Here is a 24,093-nt window from a genome sequence, read left to right as displayed (position 1 = left end):
CCCTGCACCAAGCAACGCTCACGGCATGCATTTCTTTATCCATATCCTCCCCCATAAGTGCCACGGAGAATTTAGTGTCTTTCAGTAAGCTTAGTGGTGATGGGAATAAGCGGGAAATGGAAATAAAGATGCCAAGAGAAAGGCTGTCTGTCATCTTCACTCAATGTTCAGACCTAGTTTTATTTATTAGCCTCATCTTTCTCTTGCCAGATTTTGTGACTAACAGAATCTGTGAAAGGTTTAGTCAGATAATTACCTTGCAATTGCCTTGTGTTTTTGCTAAGAAGAAAAGCTTTTTTAGAGAGTTTCTTCATTTTTTGCAGCTGGTCATAAAATAAGTTGCCGCGCATCATAAAATGTCTCATCACCGTGGAAAGCTGTCTTTGGTACATCACTCATAGTTGAAATATGAGTGATTCAGAGGCCCAAGGTTACACATCATATAGGCAAGTAGAGTAAATCTATAATAAATCTTAAGTAAGAGAATGACAATCCGTTATTTCATCTCCTTTTGGATTATACAAGAGAGTTATCTTTTTGTTGCTTCTGGTCACCATTTCACACATGCAAAAGAACAACTCTAACAACAGGTGGTGAAGACCCAAGGAGAGAATGTTCAGGTAGAGACCCACTCTTGAGTTTAAATAGTCTTGACTTCCTGAGAAATCTAAAGGCACCGTGAGGCTGACAAAAGTAAATTACCTTGTGGGAAAAAAAGAATAAGGATTCTGCTTCCTATCTTGTACATAGGAGGTAAACGTAGGTTTTGGCCAACGTTGCCCATAAATTTGTTTTCCACCTTGCCTCTTGAGGCATTTGTACTTTTAGCTTATAACTTCTTTTTATGTCTCATAAGACTGTGAAGACAAAGAACAAAGCCAACATTTGAACTGCAATGCAATGACACACTATAACAACCAATAGACCACCCTGTAAAGGTCAGGATTTCCATCAAGGCTGTAAGCCGAATCCGATTTGAAAGTTCTTCAAGCAGAAGTACAACAAATGGCCAGTAGTACATCGGTTACTTTGAGTTAGAAACTACTGGATGGATTGTCATGAAATTGGGACATCCATGGTTGCTAGATGATGTATGATGCATCCCCTGACTTTTGTTTAGAGATAATTAAATGTCTATTATCCAATAGATTGCCATGGAATTTTGCTACAGACATCCATGTCAAATTGGAAGTTGTACTTTTCATTCAGCACCAAAATCAGGTGAAAGTTTTTCTTTGTCCAATGGGGTTTATGAATTTGGCTTATGCTGCTAACCTGAACATGGTAAACAATATACCTGCTAAACTTCAGAATGTTAACATTGTCATTGTGAACTTAATATCATGAAGACTCCAAGGTAGACCCATAGCTCAAAGCACAACAGTGTCTGAAAGTACAGCCTCATAGAACCGCTAACATGGCTCTTAGTCTAAGCCCCTTAGTTTTTCTTTTTCCATTATAGTTTCAGTTGCTTATTTCACTTCTTACTTTGTGTCTTGATCGTTAAAATATAGTTTTATTTAAAAGACTGATAAACCTAGCTAGTAACCTCCAATGTGCTGACTACTGGACAGCATTCCCCTTTGACTATATGTTTACACTTTCATGACATATAGCAATGTGTAACAATTACAATCCTGGCACCTTCACATCGAAACGTGTCCTTAGAAATAAATCTAAAACAAATACAGACTACCTTTGGCTTGTTCTCATGCTGTTGATCATGCTGATTTCATCAAGCTCCTCATATGGTGATTACTTGCCCTCTCCTCAGTTCTCAATATTATTATTAACCTGTCTTTTAAAGGGGTAAAAGAGGTTAGCTCTAATATTGCTGGTATGAAAATTAACAGACGGCTTCACACATCATAATGGCCTGTGAATCACCAAGATCTCTAATGCGTGCACTTCTTGAATTTCTCTATTAACATGTGTGTGAGTGCATTTGTACTTGCAGAATTGGTATTCATACCGCCATGTTTGGGTGTCCAGAAAGCAGAGCAGGCTCTCAGACAAAAGCACTCTGTTGATCAGCAGATCAATATCTAAGCCACCTATTATCATCTCTGACCAAATTGGGAACTCAAAATGATTCTCCATTCAAAGTAAATGACCTTTTTCTAAATAACAACACATGGGAACTCGCTTGTTTATGTTAGTTTGCATCGATCTGACACCAAGTGTGCAGCCCTGGACAAATTCTTTGTATTCACAAAGGCCCTGTTAAAACAAAGACTCTCTCCGACTTTGATCAAGGCTCCCAGGACGGGATATAAACCAGAGCGGATGGCCAGTGAAGCAAGACAGGAGGTCCACTGAGGAAATAAACAAAGAAAGTATTATTTTTTTCATCAGTAATTGCAGCTGATTTACCACCAATGTCTTTACTTAAGGCCCGTATTCAATGGCTAGTTGTGTTTTAACAACCCAGCTGAGCGGTTCATGAGCACCATATTGGGCATCATGCCTCGCAACTCTTGGCATAGTTCCCCTGGCCACTAGCTAACTCTTGTTTTATATTCTCACTTCAGCAGCAAGAGCCATCAATGATAAAAGCACAGTTACTCTCTGTCATACAGAGACAACAGTCATGAAAGTTTAACAGCTAGAAGTACAGATCTGGCAGTGGAGACAAATCCAGTCCCTGAGTAGAACTCAAATTCAGTGACACAGATTCAGGAAATTAAAATGCAGTCAGGCTAGTTACGGTGTCTCTTAATGAGGCATGATATGATACAATGCATCTAACAATTTGAAAGGCCACATATAAAATATGTACAGTATGCTGTATCTACATACATACACTAATTCTTTCTTACTTTTAGGAAACATTACAGGACGATAACTACCAAGAGGATCACTGTTACTGTCTGTATGAATGAATTTTAAAAGGCAACATTACAAACTCATTGAGCTGTCGGACTGCAACTAACAATTACTTAATTAAGATATATCTCATTTAGTCATTTATTTGGTCAGTTATTTATAATTTGGTCTATGGAGTTTCAAAAAATACTGAAAGATTAGTGATGTCTACAAATTGCTTGTTTTGTCTGACCAAAAATCAGAAACCCAAAGACATTCTTCAATGACATTACATAAACTGGTAATTCTCACACTTGAGAAGCTGCAACCACCGATTGTTTGGCAGTTTTGCTTGTTAAACGATGCAAAATAATAATGTATAAAAAAAAAGTGATCGTTTAATTTTGTGTCCATCTACTAATTGAACAATTAATTAAGCAAATTAATTTGTCATCAAGAAGATAAGAAGCAGAGATAGAAAAACAAAACAAACGGATAAATAAACAATGTTAGATGTTTTTAAACAGATAATTTTTATAAAACTGTAACCATACCACCCATCTATCACAGCATATTACAATCTGGCCCCTGAACTCAGGCCCGAAATCCCCATAGGAGGCTGTTCATTGCTGGGCAACCTCTCCAGGGCTCTCATTCTCAACTCAGCATCGGCAAACTCATTTCTCAGCCACACAGGATGTTTCACGCTCCTCATTCAGTCAGAGATGGCTTCAAAGGTCGCTGTTTTCAATATGATGGGTCTGCTGTGCTGAAGATTGTGTGTGTGTGCATGTACTGTGTGTGGCCTCAGTGTGTTTGTATGTACTTAGGTAACATAGGTAAGCGCATGGATGTGTAGATGAATACCTCAGAACATAACATGGACCGGCTTTATAGGATTTGCGTGTGTGCGTGCGTGCGTGCGTGCGTGTGTGTGTGTGTGTGTGTGTGTGCGTGCGTGCGTGCGTGCGTGCGTGCGTGTGTGTGTGTGTGTGTGTGTGGTTGTATGTTCCAGTTCTGTGCTTAGCCGGCTGTAGAGATCAGTGGGGCATGCAGAGGAGTGCCTGTTCCTAACAGTCCACACTGTTTGCTGAGCTGACAGCACACACTGTTCAGTGGCTCGGGTATAAAAAAGAATGTTGGGCAGCTCAAAGGTGGTCTTGGAATTCTACACACACGCATGCACAAACACACACACACTAGGATTGGATCAGAATGTTTATTTGATGGGTAGGTATTTGATTTTCACTTTTGGGATTTGAATATTTTGTTTTTTTTAAGAAAAACTGAAATTCACGGTGGTGTTTTGTAGAGATTAAGCTGCTAGCTAAGTGTCCGCTACAAGCGAGTCTGATGTGTGTAGAGGTCTGTATGGTTAAACTGTAGCAGCCTTGTTTTCAAGCAATTTGATAAAGGTAAACACAGTACAGCCGTGCATAATGCCAAAACACTGGGCACCGCCTGGCTGAGCATTTATTAACACAAACTGGCTATCAGTCTGGTCAGTCCATATCGAGGTGTGCAAGTCCCATAACGTTACAGTAACAGGGAACATCAGTTCAATTCAATTTTATTTATAGTATCAAATCATAACAAGAGTTATGTCAAGACAATTTAAAAATAGGACTAGACTACACTCTCTAAATTACAAAGACCCAACAATTCCAATAATTCCTCCAAGAGCAAGCATTTAGTGCAACAGTGGTGGGGAAAAACTTCCTTTTAGGCAGAAACCTCGGACATGAACTAGTTCAGGGTGTAGCGGGCAGTCGCTTGAAGTTGCTTCATCTCTCGCTTCATCTCTTGCTTCATGTCTCGCTTCATGTCTCGCTTCATCTCTCGCTTGATGTCTCGCTTCATCTCTTGCTTCATCTCTTGCTTCATTTTCTTTTTTTTAAATCTCCTTTTCCGTGAAATAGAGCTGCTTTCAGGTGCAGTCGGAAATGTTGGTTTTATCCACCTCTGCTGCCGCCACCGAAGCTTCAAATATTACCCCAACCTGTCTCCGCTCTTCTATTAATCCCTTATTCTCTCTTGAGTTCAACTTCAAATACTCTTTAAAAAAAACTCTACACCTTTCATGCAACATTTACTTTCCCCAGGAACATTTCAACAGTTCCATGTGTTGGTAACTATTGTAGAAAATAAGATAAGAAGTGTTCAACCTTGATGATTCCAGCTTTTCTGGTGCAACATTGATTTGATTTAACTGCATGTGTGATGTACAATAGAGCTGCTACTAATGATTGTCTTCATTTTCATTTAAACTCTCTTATTTTTCTTGATTAAGTGACCCTTACATAATAACATTTCAGAAAATGGTGACAAATGTACATCTCAATTCTCAATTATTCAAGGAAAGTGGCATATTCAAATCAACAAGCCCTTTAAACTAAATGACAACGTATGACATATTTTTTTATTCCATGCAATATTTGTCCTTGTCAAAACCTGCTGCAAACATTACCCACAATGCAACCTGCCCATTGGTCTGTCAGAGATTAAGATGTGGTAAACTAGTAGCAGCTATTGTAGCTTCGAGCTGCTAGCCTCACGCAAAGATGACGAGCAGGCTACAGGGTTCTGGTAAGCTTACTTCTTTCTAACTATGCACCCTCAGATTTTTAAAAACTTTTTGACCGAACTGACGCTGACTCACTTAACATCACTTTATCAAAATTGATCAAATTTCAGTCCGCTACGAATAAGGAGCCAAAAACGGCTCTATACAACATATTACACATACTACCTTAGACCGGGAGTATGGGGTGAGGGTGTTCCTTCTCAGGGCCATCCAATCTCTGTATGACCAAAGCGAGAGCTGTGTCCGGGTTCTCGGCAGTAAGTCGGACTCGTTCCAGGTGAGGGTTGTCCTCCGCCAGGGCTGCGCTTTGTCACCAATCCTGTTTATAATATTTATGGACAGGATATCGAGGCGTAGTCGGGGCGGGGAGGGGTTGCAGTTCGGTGGGCTCAGGATCTCATCGCTGCTTTTTGCAGATGATGCGGTCCTGATGGCGTCATCGGTCTGTGACCTTCAGCACTCACTGGATCGGTTCGCAGCCGAGTGCCAAGCGGCTGGGATGAGGATCAGCACCTCTAAATCTGAGGCCATGGTTCTCAGCAGGAAACCGATGGAGTGCTTTCTTCAGGTAGGGAGTGAGTCCTTACCCCAAGTGAAGGAGTTTAAGTACCTTGGGGTTTTGTTCGCGAGTGAGGGGACTATGGAGCGTGAGATTGGTCGGAGAATCGGAGCAGCGGGTGCGGTATTACATTCCGTTTATCGCACCGTTGTGACGAAAAGAGAGCTGAGCCAGAAGGCAAAGCTCTCGATCTACCGGGCAATTTTCGTTCCTACCCTCACCTATGGTCATGAAGGCTGGGTCATGACCGAAAGAACGAGATCCAGGGTACAAGCGGCCGAAATGGGTTTCCTCAGGAGGGTGGCTGGCGTCTCCCTTAGAGATAGGGTGAGAAGCTCAGTCATCCGAGAGGAGCTCGGAGTAGAGCCGCTGCTCCTTCGCGTCGAAAGGAGCCAGTTGAGGTGGTTCGGGCATCTGGTAAGGGTGCCTCCTGGGGGCCTACCTAGGGAGGTGTTCCAGGCACGTCCAGCTGGGAGGAGACCTCGGGGAAGACCCAGGACTAGGTGGAGAGATTATATCTCCAACCTGGCCTGGGAACGCCTCGGGATCCCCCAGTCGGAGCTGGTTGATGTGGCTCGGGAAAGGGAAGTTTGGGGTCCCCTACTGGATCTGCTGCCCCCCCGACCCGATACCGGATAAGCGGATGAAGATGGATGGATGGATGGACCTTAGACCGGTTAACAGACTGTGATGTGTACGGAGTTGGCCTTTAAACCTTTAAGGTACTTGGTAACGTGATAACATACTTTACTTTAGTTTCTTATCACAGATATTCAGCATTAAATCCAATGTCCCAACAGATTGAAAAACAACTTAAAAATGACTTAAATCATTACCAGTCATTAAAATAGCTGAATCAATTATGGCAATTCACTCTAATTTATCAGCATATCCTTTCAGCACTAGAGTGACTGTTAATTTATTTGAAGTTAAGTATTTGTTTAAAAAAAAAAAAAAAAACTTCCTATGACTAAACATCGTAGCTTTTAGCTTTTTTTTAGCTTTTAAGACAAACATCATTGCCATGGTCCTGCTGCACGTTCCTGTTATATCCTGCTACGCTTTGTGGTGCCCTGATATTGTCTGATGCGCCTTGAGATGCCGTACAGTGCCCTGCTATGCCATGAACTACTACAACCTACTATTTTTTTAGTCACTGTTCCATTATCTTTCATTGTGACTGTTATTGCCACCATTCATTTCAACCCCAACCGGCCCGTCAGACATCGCCTACCAAGAGCCTGGGTCTGTCCGAGGTTTCTTCCTGAAGGGAAGTTTTTCCTCGCCACTCTCACACTTGCTGCTTGCTCTTGAGGGAAATATTAGAACTGTTGGGTCCTTGTAAATTATGTGGTCTAGACCTACTCTGTCTGTAAAGTGTCTTGAGATAACTCGTTATGAATTGATACTATAAATAAAATTGAATTGAAATGAATTGAACATCCCAGTGTTGGCTCACATCATTGAGATGGTGAAGAGAGCCTTCACTGTTCAGCATCAAGAGCAAAGACTTAATGATGATGTAACATGAGATCAGATTAAGCTCATTCAAGTCTTCAGTGTAATTGATTATGTCAGTACATTGGCAGCTAAAAGTGAACACATAAATTATACACGGACAACCTGAATGTGTGTATTTTGTCTAATAATATATTCAGTTTAGCAGACAGATTCAGATATGGCATTTATAACTGGGCATGGTCTTGAGCAGCATTGCTCTTTAAAACAAATGTATAAATCTCTACACCCTGCCGGTTTTACAGCTGACACATAATTAAATCCCTTTCCATTCATTTCATAAAACACATTATTTTTATTCATCTTTTAATAAAGTTCATTTTAAGGAGTTCATGCAAAGTAAATAGGCCCTTTTGATCAAAACAACTTCTTTTAGCTGTCTTCTGTCTTCCCTCGTGAATTCAATTCATCTATCTTTTTTAACCTTCCCTCCTCCATCTGGCTCTCTTCTTCTTCTTCTTCTTCTTCTTCTTCTTCTTCTTCTTCTTCTTCTTCTTCCCTCTCTAAGTCAGCCTGCAGCTAAACCTTGGAGAAACAGGAAATCGACTCCCTCAGGTCCCTGTCAGAACCACATCACAGACACTCCGCTTTGACACCCTTTCCCATAGAGACTGACACCCTGTCAGTCACACACACACACACACACATGCAAACACACACACACATGCAAACACAAACATAAATGCATGACTCGTGCATGTACTTATGCACTGTATGTATAGTGCATACACTGTTACACAAAAACTTAACACCACAGGTGGTATCATAAAACCACTTTACACACAACCACATAGAGAGACAGACAAAGGCAAACACACACTAATGCATACACAGAAACCAAGGTGTATGTGTGTCCCCAATCACGAACACTGATTAGGTACGGCAAGCTGAGAGGAAGTGTACAGCGGCTGTCACAGCTATTGTTACGGTCAGCTGCCATTCCTGCTCACTACACCCAATCTACAACAGTCAATATTTACAGCCCGCCAGAGGAGAGGCTCCCCGTCGCCAAAACCAACCATTTTACTGCACCTGCTGCCTGGCTAATTAGACACATTTTTCTTTCATTTAGCCAAGCTTCAAGTGTGGGTAAGGCATCAAAGGCAAGCAAGCAGCATCTTTCATGTTCAGTTTCACTCTGGGCCTGTGCCAAAAAAGAATACCTCTGTCTGGTTCTTTTGTTTTTTTGCCATTACTTCATATCTGAAGATGTGAAGAAAAGTTGTTACATTGACTGTCAGTCTGGTGTTTGCCTGTTTTAATGCTACAATTAAGCTTTTAGATTATCCTTTCCATTATGTCCCGATTTGTTCATTGTTTGTGTTCTGGCATATGGACAGCTTGTGAAAGTTCTATTGTGAAAGCAGTCTTCTTTTTAAATCTTGGATACCAGATTGCACCACTTTCCTGTACCTACATTAACATGAATATTAATTAAATAACTTTAATGAAAACAAAAGGTGTCAAGATGTTCTCTGATTATTTCACTTTGACAAGATTGTTAAAGCTCCATTAACTCCCCAACAAGCAGACAAACAGTTAGTAAGGCTAACCTGGTAACATACAACAGCCTATTTGCACACCCAGCACAGAGCAGCATTGGCATTAATCAAATAAAATCCAATATTTCACTTTACGTTTAGCTCTGTTTTGGTCTCAACTAAATCCTGAGGGACACATCTGGCTCTTTAGCTGCTAAAGGCTTGACGATGAGTGATAGGAGACTAAAGAGCTAAACATAGTTTCAGAGTTGGTGTTGTTTTGTCATTTGATTCATTGCTATGATGGAAATATTGGTAACTGAGGCATTAACTCTCTGCCAATTGATTTTTGAGTAAACTGAAATTGACAGATGCCATGGATGCGAGGACATTATTAAAAACGAACAACAAACTGATGGAAAACGGTCAGTAGTATAAAGTGAACATGGTTTGTCTTCAGTGGAGTCTAGCATGCTGAGTCACTGGCATAATCTCTTTTCAGTCACATAATAAATGTCCAGACTGTCCAGGATGAAGGTCTAGTAAGCCATCCAGGTGGTTCGAGCTCCTGCTTTCCCTATGTTGAAGTTTGCTTAAGGAAGTCTCTAAACCGCAAATTGTGGCAGGAAAAAAAAAAAAGTCAAAACCATCTGCCTAATGAATGTCATGTACTAATGCCATTCCTGATCTGGACTACTAATCATGCCCCATTGCACAGAAACTTCCATTTACATAAAAAATCTAACATTATTGCCAAGTTTAACCTGATGAGGAATGTTGTGTGACAAGTAATGTGCCTTTATTTGCAATAGCACAACATTACTGTGTGACAGAGCCACTTTGCCATTTCTTATAATGTGAAGAACAAGCTGAGTTTGAGTCTTGCTGATGCAAATTGTCTACTTGAGTGAACGTTGTTGTTGTTGTTGTTGTTGCTGCGAAACCTCCAGTTCAATCTCTTTCTCATCTCTTCTCCTGTGTCTAAACTCTGATTATCCGTTGTCGATGCCGCTCTCACATTTCAGCCTCAGCGAGTCTTGTACCACTTCACACTACGTGAACCAGATAAAATCCGACATGTTTGAAAACATCTTGTCACCACACAGCACCACACTCTGCAGTCCTGCGCCGGCTCACACTACAGAATAATCTGCCCAGGTCGCTGGGACGGCAAAGTCAGGTTTAGAATTACTGTTAAAATCATCTGGTGTGACCTTGGCTCCCAGCACAATGGGGCAGAGGGGCGGGGGGGGGTTCGGAGGCTGCAGTCTCTTTCTCCAAGGTTTCCATCTCTTTTCTCTCTGTTATCTCTTAACATCCAACACTATACCCCCAAAGCTAAAATGTTTTTTACTTTTTTCATTTCAAATTCAGATTTTTCTAGTTGCGGAGAGAGCTGTGGGCACTAGCAGTATACATGCTTGAGGGGAAAGCTTTCTTTGAGGACTAATTTCAAAAATTGACATCTTTGAATTCATCTTATGGGCAAGGAAAAACAGAATTTAAAATGAAATTCCTCATTATTCATGTCCAATGTGTGCATAATAGAGCAATTAGCACTGGCTACTTAATTGCTGCAAGCCATTAGAGCTGTGAAATTACATGTTCAGATAGTGGGATCAGACTGGGAACATGATTTAGCTTAATTGCTCGTTATAGAGGAAATTATCTGCAGTGTCTCAGGGTTATCAATCAAGAAACATGCATAGGTGTGGAAGAATCCTATTTAATCTCAACTTTAGAGAACATTTTTGGTTTTTAAATTTATGTTAATTTCCCTTCTTTCTCCTCTAATATTTTATTCTAATTGCGTGCCCGACTATAAAATGTGCTGAACTTCACAGCAAGAGATTTGTGCTTGCAAAGGGATGTGAACATACTAATGAATACACAAATCTCACACTCTCCTGCAGCTCTAAAACCACACTGATGGTGGTGATAATAATGGGGAGCTGTTGCTAGTAAAGGAAAATAAAGAGAAGACAAGTGTAGTCGTAAAATGGACAGCCAAAAACGAATGGTGCTTACATGTAAATAATTTCCCATTGATGTCACTTGGGGAACATTTACTTTTTGTTTCTTCAGCTAAACTATAGGAGATTTCATCACCCTACATAAAATATTTGGTACTTCCACTTGAGGAAATAGAATACACTCAGTTGGAAAAATGATAGGAGAGGAGGTGTGGCAAAAACACGCGACCAAGCGAAATTACTGCAGCTCCACTGACAGCAGCCAGCATACAATCAGTCTGTGCAGCTGCAGTAAACTGACCACATCCCATCCTTCGATCACTGCTCCCAGTCAATATCACAGTCGGCCCCAGAAATATTTATTAAAGTGGGGAAAGAGCTGTTCTTTGTTGTTGTTTTTTTTGCTACTGCACAGTGGGAAAAAGAGAGAGAGAGAGAGAGAAGGGCGCTGAAAGAAATTGGCACTCTCACAAACCTGGATGGATTCTGCACAGTTAATTAAGATAAAACGATTCAATTCTAGAGAGATCGCGGCAGCGATTCAGTGTGCGCGGCAGGTGGAGGCCATTCTGATTAGCAGCCAGCCAGCGCATTCCTCGACATTTTGATGCGAGACAATCTTTTGCATTTTCAATTACACACTCCAACAGCCCTCTAACTACCAAAACCAAGCTCATTTGCATGATTGAAATATAATTATGCTGTTCCAAAAAAACTGTTCTGTTTCGGTTCCTGTTACAATCCTTTTCGACGCCCCCCCCCTCCAAGCCCGTTTTCTTGCTGAAATCAATCTCCAGTGACGGGCCTATAAGCAAATGCATTAAGATACAAGTTTGACTGTGAAAAAAACAACAATTGCATTAGGGGATGAGTATATAGCATACAGGATCTGTTGCCCACTGTCCTATTGTTTACAGATAGAGCTGAAATGTCTTCTAATAATCCTTTTCAAAATCTATCTTTAAAATTTACTTTTGGTTTGCACAAAACAGAACTTTGCCAAAGTTTTGAAAGAGCTTTAATAAAGTTTTACTTCTTGGCAGTTATAGAAGCCTTCCAAATCAAAGTGGTACAACACAAAAGTATGAAATATTCAGAAAATTACATTTAAGGAACACAGACGGTATTTTATTCCAGACATTTTTTGGGGAGTCACACTCAGCTTGGGGCCCTGAATCATCTGTTCCTCTGTGGACAATTGCAACTCATCACAATGCACACATGACAGCTGGTGGAAGAGTGTGTGTGTTTTTGTGTGTATTTGTGTGTGTGTGTGTGTGTGTGTTTGTGTGTGTGTGTGTGTGTGTGTTTGTGTATAAGATAGAGGGAAAAAAGTAAGCTTCTGACACGTAACTATTCTGCATGCCCCTCTTGTCTTCTCCTCTGCTTAGTCAAGAGATTTATTAATAGAGCCAATGGAGGCAGACCAGATGACTGTTGTGACATCTTCTCACGGGTCACAGAGTGTCTGTTAGCAGTAGGCTGGTCATTTCCCTGCAACACACACTCCTGTAAAGGTGACGTTTTCTCACCTGAACCCCAGATGGTATTTGCACATCCTGTCAATTATCAGCTGCTGGGACCACCACGTTCACGATCCCTCAGCAAGTGATGCTCCATTTTGTGTATTCACACATGCAGGGTCAGCTTTTGTTTTTGTTGTGTTACATTATAGGTTAGGATTAGGGTTGGATATCATTTGGGTTTTTCAAATACCGGTGCTAAAACAATACTTTTGTAACAGTGCCAGTGCCTGAACCGATACTTAAAGGTGCTCTAAGCGATGTTGGGTGAGGGCACTTCTTGTTGACGTTCAAAGTATTTTCAAACAAACGAGGCTAGCTCGCCCTTCCCTCCTCCCCATCCCGTGCCCTCTCCCTCCCTACCGTGCTTCCTTTCACTATTTGGCTGGAACGCTGGAAGACTGTTTGTTATGTTTGATGGTGCAGGTTGGCACAGTTTGTTTTTGTTGCCGTTTGTGGAGCCTGGGCTGTCTACAGAGGCCGCGTTTTTTTACAGTGTTTTCTGGGGACAGGCAGCTAGCGGATAGTAGGGGTGGGAATCTCTGGCCACCTCACAATTCCATTCAGAGGCCAACAATTCTAAACCGATTATTGATGCATCTCAATGTAATTTTTTGATGTACATTTCCATGCGTGTTTAAAATATATATTATTCATTCATTGATATACATATTAATCTGAGTTTGTTAGATTTTGATATATATTTGTAAAGTGACTAGGCTGAGTGGGGCTTGCCAAGAAACCAAGTGGGTTTCAGAATAACGCTTAAGGGGGTCAGTAAAGTCATTACTGTACATTATCTGGGAACTATGAAAAGTTTGTTTGTACAAAGTTGTGTAATAATCCAAGTTTTAAAGGTCCCAAGACATGGTGCTCTTCAAATGCTTTTATATAGGCCTTAGTGGATGCCTAATACCATATCTGAAGTCTCTTTCCCAAAAATTCAGCCTTGGTGCAGAATTACAGCCACTAGAGCCTTTCCTTAGTATTTGCCATTTCTGAGTCTGTAGCTTTTGAGGAGGAGAGGGGGGGGCAAGATGAAGGCTGGGGGTGTGTTTTTTTTCTGCACTCTTGCCTAAACTCTAAGTTGTTGTCCATTATCCCATCCTCTTTCAGTTAGTCTGTTGTCTGATTTTTAGTAACTTTTAATTTCTCTATTTTAAATCGATTATTAACTTATCAGAATCGAGCATCGATTGAGTAGGAGTGCGTGCCATGCTAGCTGCTAGGCGAGCATTATAATGTTTTCGGAATTTGGAAGTAGGGGCTGGACTACAATAGAGCTGTTTGGAGCAGTTTGTGAACAGTGTTTTCTGATGGTAAGTCCCTTTGTGATGGACTTAAAGCTTTTTCACTTTGTAAACCTATAACATCCGCAAAAAAATAGCCAAACAGCATAATATGAGCACTTTAAGTTATATCTCAACTCAAGTGACCCTCAGGAAGATTGTTTGTCACCTATGTTCTGTATAAGAAGAAGTGAGTTCTAAACCCATTCTTAAACACCACCTTTATCCTAAAACACCGGATAAAGCAACTGTCACAGCAGTTCCGATTATTGTAGTTGTAATGTCCTGAGTCATAGTTCGATTGTGTTGCCATCTGGGCAAACTCAACACAGCGAAACAAAGTGCTCTATCAAGTAGCGGTGGACAGTTCCTTCATTAGCAACAGAACATCCTCCATATTGTGACTGGATGCCCTCTGGCGATCCATATTGACCTGCTAACTCAGCAACAGTGCACTGTGAAGCCCCATCCTTCTAGCCACTAGTCTGTAACAGTCACTAGATAATGCTATAGGCCTATGAACTTTGAGATATATTCTTTGTGGTGTTTTTGCTCTTAGTGATGTACTATAGTTGTGGTGCGTGAAGACAGGGCAGAGATCCAGAGGATGCCAGCAAAGTCTTCTTGCCAGATTTGAAATGGCTCACAACTTCACTTGAACTCTGGCCAGGACCATAGCCTTTTTCTCAGGAGTTCACAGTTTGTATTGCAATGATACCAGAAATGTCTCCAAGGGAGAAACTATAACAATACCATGGGAAGCACAGTGTGATCTCATTTGGCACTGGAATTAAATAATGACAATATAGCTTCATTTCCTATTATCACGTTAAAATGATTCAATGTATTCCGTTTTTTTGTCTCAAATTCAGTGTCCTCAACATACTTTTTCTGTCTTTTTAGACCATTTCATCAAACATTACAGCCGCAATGACAATATATTTCCAGATTGTACAGATTGTATTTCTATTCAATCTGTGTTTGAGACAACGAAAGGTAGAATGTGTGCGTGTGTGCGTGGGTGCGTGTGTGCGTGTGCATGTGCATGTGTGTGTGTGTGTGTGTGTGCATTTGTGTGTGTGTGTGTGTGTGTGTGTGTGTGTGTGTGTGTGTGTGGTGTGTGTGTGTGTGTGTGTGTGTGTGTGTGCGCATGCATGTGCATTTCCTCGGTGGAAGGATGGGAGGCTAAATAAAGACTAGATGCAATGCAGAATGTGGAGTGGCTCTTCTCTGCTTTACAAGTTGAAACAACACATCCTAGGCCATGTCACACTCAACAGAGCAGCTGTGTGAGGGGTCCTGTAACCCCGAAGCCTCATCACACAGTAGTCCTGGAGACAGTGTGGCTGCTTTGTGCAGGCACTGTGAGACTAAAGGGACTTCAGGGCTCAAGGATTAGGTGTTTGAATGCAGTTGGCTGTACAGCTGGTTTTTTTGGCTCTCTTTTGCTATAGAGAAGCAACACACGATACTGGCACTTTGTTATTTTCTTAATGGCCTTGAGAGGCATGCAGCCTTGCAGGATTCTCTCTCATACAGGTGTTTTTTTATTATCTTACATATGATCCAGTTATTGCTAATCATTTTACTTTGCTCTTGTTAGGATTATTTTTGGGGCATTTTAGGCGTTTATTATATAGGAAAGCTGAAGATGTGAGGGGAAAGGGGAAAGAGAGGGGGGTTGACATGCAGTAGAAGGCCGCAGCTCGGAGTCAAATCTGTGGCCGCGCAACAAGGACTGAGCCTTTGTACATGGGGCGCATGCTGTACCAGGTGAGCTATCCAGGCGCCCCTACTTTGCCCATGTTAGCTAGGAAGCAACCGTGCATAATTATGACAGGCTGAAGGACGTGGTTCAGGACAAAAACACTCTAAACATGACAATGAGAATAATGATGTAATGACAACACATGTTTGGTCCTTGTGTGATGAGATGTTTTCAAAAGCCTCCAAACTCACATTAATCATTTGTGTTGAGCGAGCTTTTGCTCATGATGGACTCATTTCCCATTCAATAGCGAGCAGAACCTGCCGGGGGCATTTTAATGTTCCACCTCCTCAACATTTCTCAACATTCTTCTTCATTACAATACCGCCAAATCCACAAACACGACCTGCACCAATAAAATGTTCCATTAATTTCATCAGGGCTCAGAATAGATTCCCTGCGATCCTTGTGCTGAGGCAGGAATTCGGCACAATGCAATGATGCACTGTAGCTGGCCCAAATTATCATACAAAAGAAATAAAGACTAACATTTCTTTATTTCACCCGGGCCCCTCATCAGCCACTCATGCACGCACACACACACACACACACACACACACACAGCTGCATCAAAGCAAGAAATCAATTTATTTTCTGCTCTCCCTTATTCAGTCACCACATGCAGTCCCCAAGTTTATGAAGACACACATTATAATTAGTCTACAAAGACTCACTGAATATTCAGTGGTCCAGATCCACTGTCTCATTTTACCACAATGTGGAATGAAAATAGATGAGTACATAACACAAGTTTGGGACTGATTTTTGATTAGCTGAGCCGAACGTTGTGCAGCACAAAAATAGATGAGTAAACAAAATGAAAATAGATTTATTTTTCCTTCCTGCACTGCTTTGAAGGATGATCCATCTAACTGTATTACATCACTAATATAATGAGCTTGTTTGAAGATAAAGCTATATTTATTTGAATAATAGTTTTGGCCACAATAAACCATTTTCTCAGTACAGTGAAATGAAACTTCTTAGGCCTTTTCTTCTCCAACTACATTATCAGCCCATCATTTCTCTTTTGTGTGTGTTATTTTGCAGTGAAATGGAGAAAGAATCAACTTCTTTATGTTGGCTTTGAGAAGATTTCTCCCTGGCAGTGCTGAGCGTCTGCAGCATCACAACTCCCCCCCCCCTCCCCCCCTCCCCCGGTCCCCTTCTCAGTGGCCGCTTGTCAGTGTCATGCAGCCAACAGACCGTGTGCCCTTCACTTTGTCCCAGCTCCCAGTTATGGGAAGGTGCACTGGGATTATATAGCGTACAGAATGCTCTGCACAGTGCAGGAGCTTATACTTCACACCATAAGTCTGCTTCCCATTGAGAAGCCTGCAATACTACACCTGCAGAGCCAGATAAGCCCTCAATCCTGCCTTTTATTCTACTGCTTTTATTATCCTGTGTAACATCACATCGGCAAAAAAAAAAAAGCCATTATGAAATAAAATGTGCAAGCATAAGGAAATACAGCAACAATTATGATGTTAATATCCATACACATACCTTTTCTCTGCACGTAGTGTATGCTGTGTGCACCGCGGTGTTTGGCAGCGGATTATTAATCCCTAAATGTTGAACAGAGAATCTTAATCGGCAAACCGCCACGCTAACGTCGTAATCAACAGGCTGATCATTCGTCTGACAGCCGGAAAGACAAAGTGTTCTTTTCCTATCAAATTGCAGTCGGGGGTGGTGTGGTGGTGCAGAGGTAATTTGACAGCAGGAAAAAAAAAACGCGGGTTTATGATTGATGGCTACCTCTCTATTTTTTCCCCCCTCACGATTAGATCCCCTGCTGTCTTGAAACAAGCTAACCTAAAACAGTCACTCATCCTGCAGATATATCCATAAACAGCCCAGCTCAAAACCTTAAGCAGAACAACTTAACAACTTAAACAAATACAAATTATTAGATATTAGTAGATATTTGTGGTTAATGTTGAACATGAACAATTACTGAGTTATTAAATCAAAAGCCTGATGGCAGACAGGATGAGTGAAAGTGTCCCATCCCTGACTGACTGACGCAAATGTGGTGGCCTGACTCTTCACAGCCGATACGGTCCAAAATCTAGTCTACCAGAGGCCTTTGATCTGCTTTCTGACCCAATTAATTAACATGCTCGGCCCATCACAAAACCATGAGAGTGTTTAATATAGCAAAGTGAACCATGAATTTGAAAGCAGCATGGCGCCGTTTCCTAGCTTTGATGAGCACAGACGACTTTGTAAGCGTGCAGTGCTGCGGTGGTGGAAAAGCCGGCCAGGAAATGTCAGGTCATCAGAATCCCGTGATTGCAGTGCTGGCGTTGAGAGGGTTCGGGGGGGGACGGAGCACAAAAACATCTCTAAATGTAAATTCAATCTAATAAGCTCACCATGGCATAATTTAATCAAATCTACATATGAAAGAACCTCTGCCCCGCAGGACACTGGGATAGACATGGTAGTAATTAGCTTTACAGTTTAGAGGTATATCCTGGCTTGTGAGGAAATCCAAAACTTAGAATGGCAAGATAAATGTTTGCAGTGCGTTCTCTCATATGCATTATAAGCGAATTGAACAAAGAAAACATGTTTTGAAGACGAGTGTACAAATAAATATACTACAGAGAAGTGTTTGATGCAGGAGCTTCAAGGTACCAGGCTACAGTTGTTGAACAGCAGGTTTCCTCAGTATGATTAAAGGTGTTCTGTCCATTTCCACCAGTCATTTTCTCAATATAGATTTTGGCTTAAAAGGATTTGCAAATGTTTGCTTTCTCATAGTACTCCAGGATATTCTCTGTACAATGCACACATAATATATGCAGTGCTTTTAAAAAAATACCTTTTACATAAGAGCTTTAATAAATCAATAAATATTGACTTAGAGTCTACCACTCCACTAGCGGCTTGGTAAGGATTTGCGCTATAGATGCTATCATCTATAGCTCAGTGTTATTATTAGTCTCACTACATTTTCATGGCAACACCCTCCCTGCATAGCTGCCTGATTGGTTGAGATTAGACATTGAATCTCGAGGGGATATGGTCCGATAGCCCATTGGTTAGGGTATCGGACCTGAACCACTTCCTGTACCTCGCACAAGCATGGACACTTGGCCAGTCCTAGCGCTTGAATGCTAGGCTGAATGGGGCTTGCCAAGAAACCAAGTAAGGTTTCAGAATAAAGCTTAAGGGGGTTAGTAAAGTCATTACTGTACATTATCTGGGAACCATGAATGTTTGTACAAAGATGTGTAACAATCCATTTTGTGTACAGACTTTGACCTGCTGGTGATGCAAGGTGAAAGTTCACTGGATCACCAGCGTCAGTACGTTTTGTCCTTTAGGGGGCAATGAACGTCTATCCAAGATTTCATGGCAATCCCACCAACAGACCAACTGATGGACAGACAGATTTTACTATGCTCCTATAGACATTTTTCCCGGCAGACATGTTGACAAATAGCACAGGGTTCAAAACCACTAATGACGGCTGCATTCCACTTTGGAGAGGCCCTGGTATTGTGCGTGCTGACTCACTGAAATAGCTTACTGGGACGCTTGATGGAATTGAGCCATCGTTAAGGTTATCAATGTCAAAATGTCTGCTGTGAAAAAGGTCCATAGCCTGAAAACAATTCACACGCCAAACATTTGAGGATGAGAATTTTACATTTTAGATTTTGCTGCTTTTTTTGTTTTATTTCATTGTAGATTGAAAGCTTGTAGAGGTATTGATCTGTTGACTGGACTAAACAAGCAATTTGAAGCATCACCTTGGGCTCTGGGAGCTTGTGATGAGCATTTTCTGACATCTTAAAGGCTAAATTAATCAATGAATTAAAAAAAATGAATTGTGAAAGTAATCACTGCAGCCCTACTTGATGTGCCTTTAACAATCCTGCCACTTTTAACAACCTCTGTAGTATGCCCTATGCTCTGTATATCTGACATTGCGTCAGAGATTTCTGTCTTCTCTAACAGACTGTTGTGGTTTAAACAAAAGCACATCTGCTGTTCCAGATAACTGTGTAAGACAGACAGTCACTGCATGGAGAACAGCTATCTGATCCTGCACCCTGCATGCGAGATGTAGAACAAAGATTGCAATGCAATACAAGGGCAAACATGTAGTATACTGTACTGTCAGTTCTTGTTTGCTGCACTTCAATATATTGCTGGATTTCTCAACATTTTCTGGCTCCTAAGACTACATTACATTAGTCTTAGTCTAAAAAAATCTTATGACCTGAGCAATTAGAAAGATGGCAAGCTGTCAAGGGAATTAGCACTCAGCCTATTTGTGTATTCTCCTCTATAAAACATGGGGGAAGCTCCACAGAGGTTATATAAAGATGATGATATGTCCCCAGCCTATTTTTATATCAAATTGTTTAAGGCAAAAAATCCACATCACTCAGTGAATCTCAAGATGTAAAGCGATCCCACATTGGGACCAAACCCAAAGAATGAGAAGAAAATGAATTTGCTGATAGAAATCACACCTCAGACTGGGAGTGTCAAGACATGAGTGGACCACGTCAGTCCAATTGTCCACCTCATCAGATAACTTTAAATATATAATGGCATGTGTCCCTCAACGCCTACGGTATCCTCACTGTATTCATGGAGAGCACACATGCATGCACGTACGCACACATGCATGCATGCATACACACACACACACACCACACACACACACACACACACACACACACACACACACACATACACACACACACACACTAGCACAGAGAGGCCCAATTACCTGCTGGAAAATTCTGGCACTCAAGAGGCCCCAGACTGGTACCGAGAGCCCACAAAAGGCTCACTCACTCAGCTTCATGCCCACAGCGAAACAAAGGGGATTTCATGTCTCTGTTTAAATCCTTCGGCTTTGGAAAGATTTCGGTTCCCCCTTATATAGACCTTTTAATAACTGATTTATCCTCTATTACTGACGCACTGGGCCCAGATCTGGCCCTGGGAATGCCCAGAACAGCACACTATATTGTTCATGTGGGAAACAGGCACAGAATGACTAAATAAGAGACATCGTAAAACCACTGTTACTGCCTTGGTTGCAGGCACATCTGCACACATGCAGATTTAAAGCACTCAAAATACAAATTACGGCCTATAAGTGATCAGATATTAGGGTAATCTGATCAAACAGTTTGCCAAAGCCTACAAATCTACTGTGTCGGCAAATGTTGAAGCAGTGTCTAGATGAATAAAAAAAGGGAGATTTTGTTCTTTTTACACATAACCCAGTAGCCCTTTCACTGGAGGCACATAAGAAAAGGGAATTGGAAAATCAGCGCTCAGCACAGCAAGCTCTGCCCTCTTTACTGTGTCTGTTGGTCGAGTCAGAGCAACCAGGCTGAGCAGGCAGTGGATTGACCATTTCTCTTCTAAATTGATTCTGGTGAGAATGTATGTTAGTTGGTCCGGTTACCAGTGGTAATTAAATTCTAAGGGGAAGTAAAGGCCACGCGTGGTGGGAGAGTAAAAGTAATGAATGCACAGAGACAGAGCAGTGGATTCAATAGACAAAGTGGAAATGTGGATAAAAGATCTTTCAGTGGATTACAGAAATAAAGCCTGACATATGGGCCGGCAGATTCGGCCAGAAAAAGGCAAGTGAACTGTGGGGTAATGAAATGGAGCATCAAGCATAGCTGAGATCGGTGACGGGCGAGAGAGTATGAAACTCTACAGGTCACTAGAGGCACAGGCACAGGCCGACAGATTTTAAGAGTTACAAGGCGAGGGATACATTTATGTGTTGCATTTTTAGCATCTTACATGTGATACTATGTTTATTGACAAATTACTTGATACACCAGCAGTGGTTAAACAGAGCATCATGGCTTTCAATATTCAAGTATTCAAAATTATTCTACAGTTTTGAAAACAAACTGCAGGCAATTATCGTTAATCTTTCTCTTCAATTTGCCAATGATGTTTTTTTTTTGTGTATTTAGTTTTGCTCTTTGATGGAAGAAACTGTAACATATGAGGCAAAACTGTAAATTTGGGGGGGGGGGGGGAGAAAGGTGGAGATGAAAGGGAGAGAAGAAAGATGATGAAGATTTTTAAGGTTAGGGGATGATAGGAAGGGAGAGAAGGAAGAAGCAGGGGAAAGACGAGTAGGATGAGAGCGGGAAACAAGAGGATTACAATTAAGGAAGACCATATGTGAGGATCCACTTTTCTGATCATTGTGAATCTGATCACAGATTTGTTCATTTTGGCAGGCTACGACCAAACCGAGAAGCTGACACTTTGTACGTCAATACAGGCACATACACAAATCCACACATGCAACTGTTGGTGCTCAAAAACAGTTTTTTCTCATTCCGTGGTAACATCTGTTCCTCTGTGGCACAGATTACAATTTTCTGACCTGATAAGGCCTACCAACTGGCCATATAACTAGAAATTGACCAATAACAGTTTGTTAAGGCTTCCTGCAATTTTGAGCTCAACTCTGGCCTGTAGCCCACAGATGGATCAATATCTGGGTCTAATTCTCCTGCTCAGTGTATTACTCAAACAAGTAAACCATAAATACAGCCACTGAAAATCAAATCACATAAGAAACTGTGCCTGACCCTATAGCTTGTTCCTAAAGACAGCCTATATACAGTTCAAATGTCTTGAAGCAACTGTGTACTGTGCGTTGTCGGCACATTAACATATAGAATACAAACCGTCAGTGCACTAGTTGGCATTGCCTATCAGAAGTTACATGCACAAATTCACATTTCTGATAATCTGAAGCCAATATAACACAATTATTACGTTTGAAAGGTGCCAAGGCTATTCTAATCTATTTATCACTATGGTTGAAGTGTGCCTCACTTGGCTTACTGCATGAAAGTATTAACACTTATACGGATATAGGTTTGGAAGAAGTCCTATTGCTAATGCATTTTTTTTTTTATTGGCTGGAGCTTTCAGCAATGTTTACCTCTCTTGAGGCAGTGTTGCTGAAAATTGGTAAGGGAATTGAGTCTTGGTTTGGGAACCACATTCCTAAAGGTGTGGAATAGTTTCCCCTCAGGTTTCAATTCCGAAATGTCTATCAAGTTTGAAATTAAAATTCCTGTGTGTGTGTGTGTGTGTGTGTGGTGTGTGGTGTGTGTGTGTGTGTGTGTGTGTGTGTGTGTGTGTGTGTGTGTGTGTGTGTGAGAAGATGTTTTTCTTTTGCTGTTTTGTGCTATAGGCTGAACTCTTCGAGTGGTTATTTTCTCATTTCTTAACATCTGATAAACTGGATGGTAAATCAATCAATGAGGAACATCTCTTTACCGGAATCAGACACCCAGATGAACCAAGCAATAATGAGACAGATAAACAGAGCGAGACTGACAAACAGACTGAAAAAAGTTTTGGGGCTGTAAAGACCTAGAGAAACAGATTTCACGAAAGTGTCGCCCATCTGGACCGCTTCAACTGTTATCAATCATGTTTGGACAAAAAAAAAAAAAACACTAGGGCAATAGCTTCCTGCTCTGACCTGGGCAGATAACGCCAATGCCAGAAAACTCTCCCATCCCCACTGTCATCATCTCTACCTCAGTACCGGCATTCACACACAAAAGTGACACAAAATGAGAAAAAAGCTATTTTCAGAAATACAAAAAAATAAAAAATGTAATTGGCTTTCACTGACAACTTGTTGCAAAACTTCCGCACCACTCCTCCGTAGAGTGATGCAGTGCTAGGGCATCTCAGCAGGGGGTTGAAACTCAAGCGACAGACTTGTAAGGAAAAAAGAGCATGCACTGTACCTCTACTGTCTTTTGGGAGCAAAGCTGGTGAAGCGAGATGAATAAGTGATCTCTCTCTGTCAATCTTTCACACAGGAAATGACAAAAAAAATTGCCGTTAACATTCTTTCTCTGATTGAGTAGGTCCTTTTTCATTTCCCTCTGATTTGCTGGGAGTGCCCTGAGTGTTCTGTTAGTTATGCTAATTGTCTCCAGACCCCCCGCAGAGTGCGAGTCCCAGTTGGAGGGCTGTGAAGTTGTTTGCCCAAGCAGATGAGTCTGTTTGTGCCTCAGTGTGTGTTTACAGTGCACAGCGACAATGTGTCACAAAAGCTTTAGTGATGCTGCGCACGTGCGTTTGTGTGTGATTATGTGTGTTGGGGCGCATCAGCACGGATCTTTATGCGCCAGTCATGGTTGGGCACGCTGTATTCCCAAATCTCCGAACACTCTGAGTGAATAAGGAAAGGGCAATGTTACATCTTATTGCTGTCATATATTGATTATTCTCCTTTTCATCCTTTCCGCCTTTGATCTTATTAGTAAAGCAAACCTGTGGGAAAAGAAAGACACTTTTGGCATTTTTCCCTCCCAGTGGATTACATCCTATGGATTTGTGGGAAAGCAAATGTCCATGTCCTATGACTGAAGGAATAGTTAAGGAGTAAAATCCTCTCATTTGCCATGCTTTCTAAAGCCCAAGCTTTTCAGAATTCTCAGGTTTAACTCAATGTATACCACAGTATTTTCATTTGAGTTAAGCAGGCCACACCTGCCTGGCCTTTTCTAGTCATAGTTAATAATTACCACAATATTAGTTA

At 41.4% G+C, this 24,093-nt stretch overlaps 1 protein-coding gene and 1 long non-coding RNA gene across 4 annotated transcripts in view; one reads left to right on the top strand and one right to left on the bottom strand.

Moving 5' to 3' along the window:
• Positions 1-24,093, bottom strand: part of si:dkey-112m2.1 (transmembrane protein 132C) — a 149,903-nt gene that overhangs the window by 117,638 nt on the left and 8,172 nt on the right. The window lies entirely within an intron of this gene.
• On the top strand, positions 7,113-22,900 carry LOC116704556 (uncharacterized). The gene is made up of 3 exons (XR_004335711.1): positions 7,113-7,283; positions 14,733-14,735; positions 22,890-22,900. It is a non-coding gene; the product is annotated as an uncharacterized LOC116704556 (long non-coding RNA).

This window comes from Etheostoma spectabile, chromosome 16, assembly GCF_008692095.1.
Source record: "Etheostoma spectabile isolate EspeVRDwgs_2016 chromosome 16, UIUC_Espe_1.0, whole genome shotgun sequence".
Taxonomy (NCBI): Eukaryota; Metazoa; Chordata; class Actinopteri; order Perciformes; family Percidae; genus Etheostoma; species Etheostoma spectabile.
Note: the sequence above shows the minus strand (reverse complement) of the source record. Positions and strands in the feature narration are given on the sequence as shown.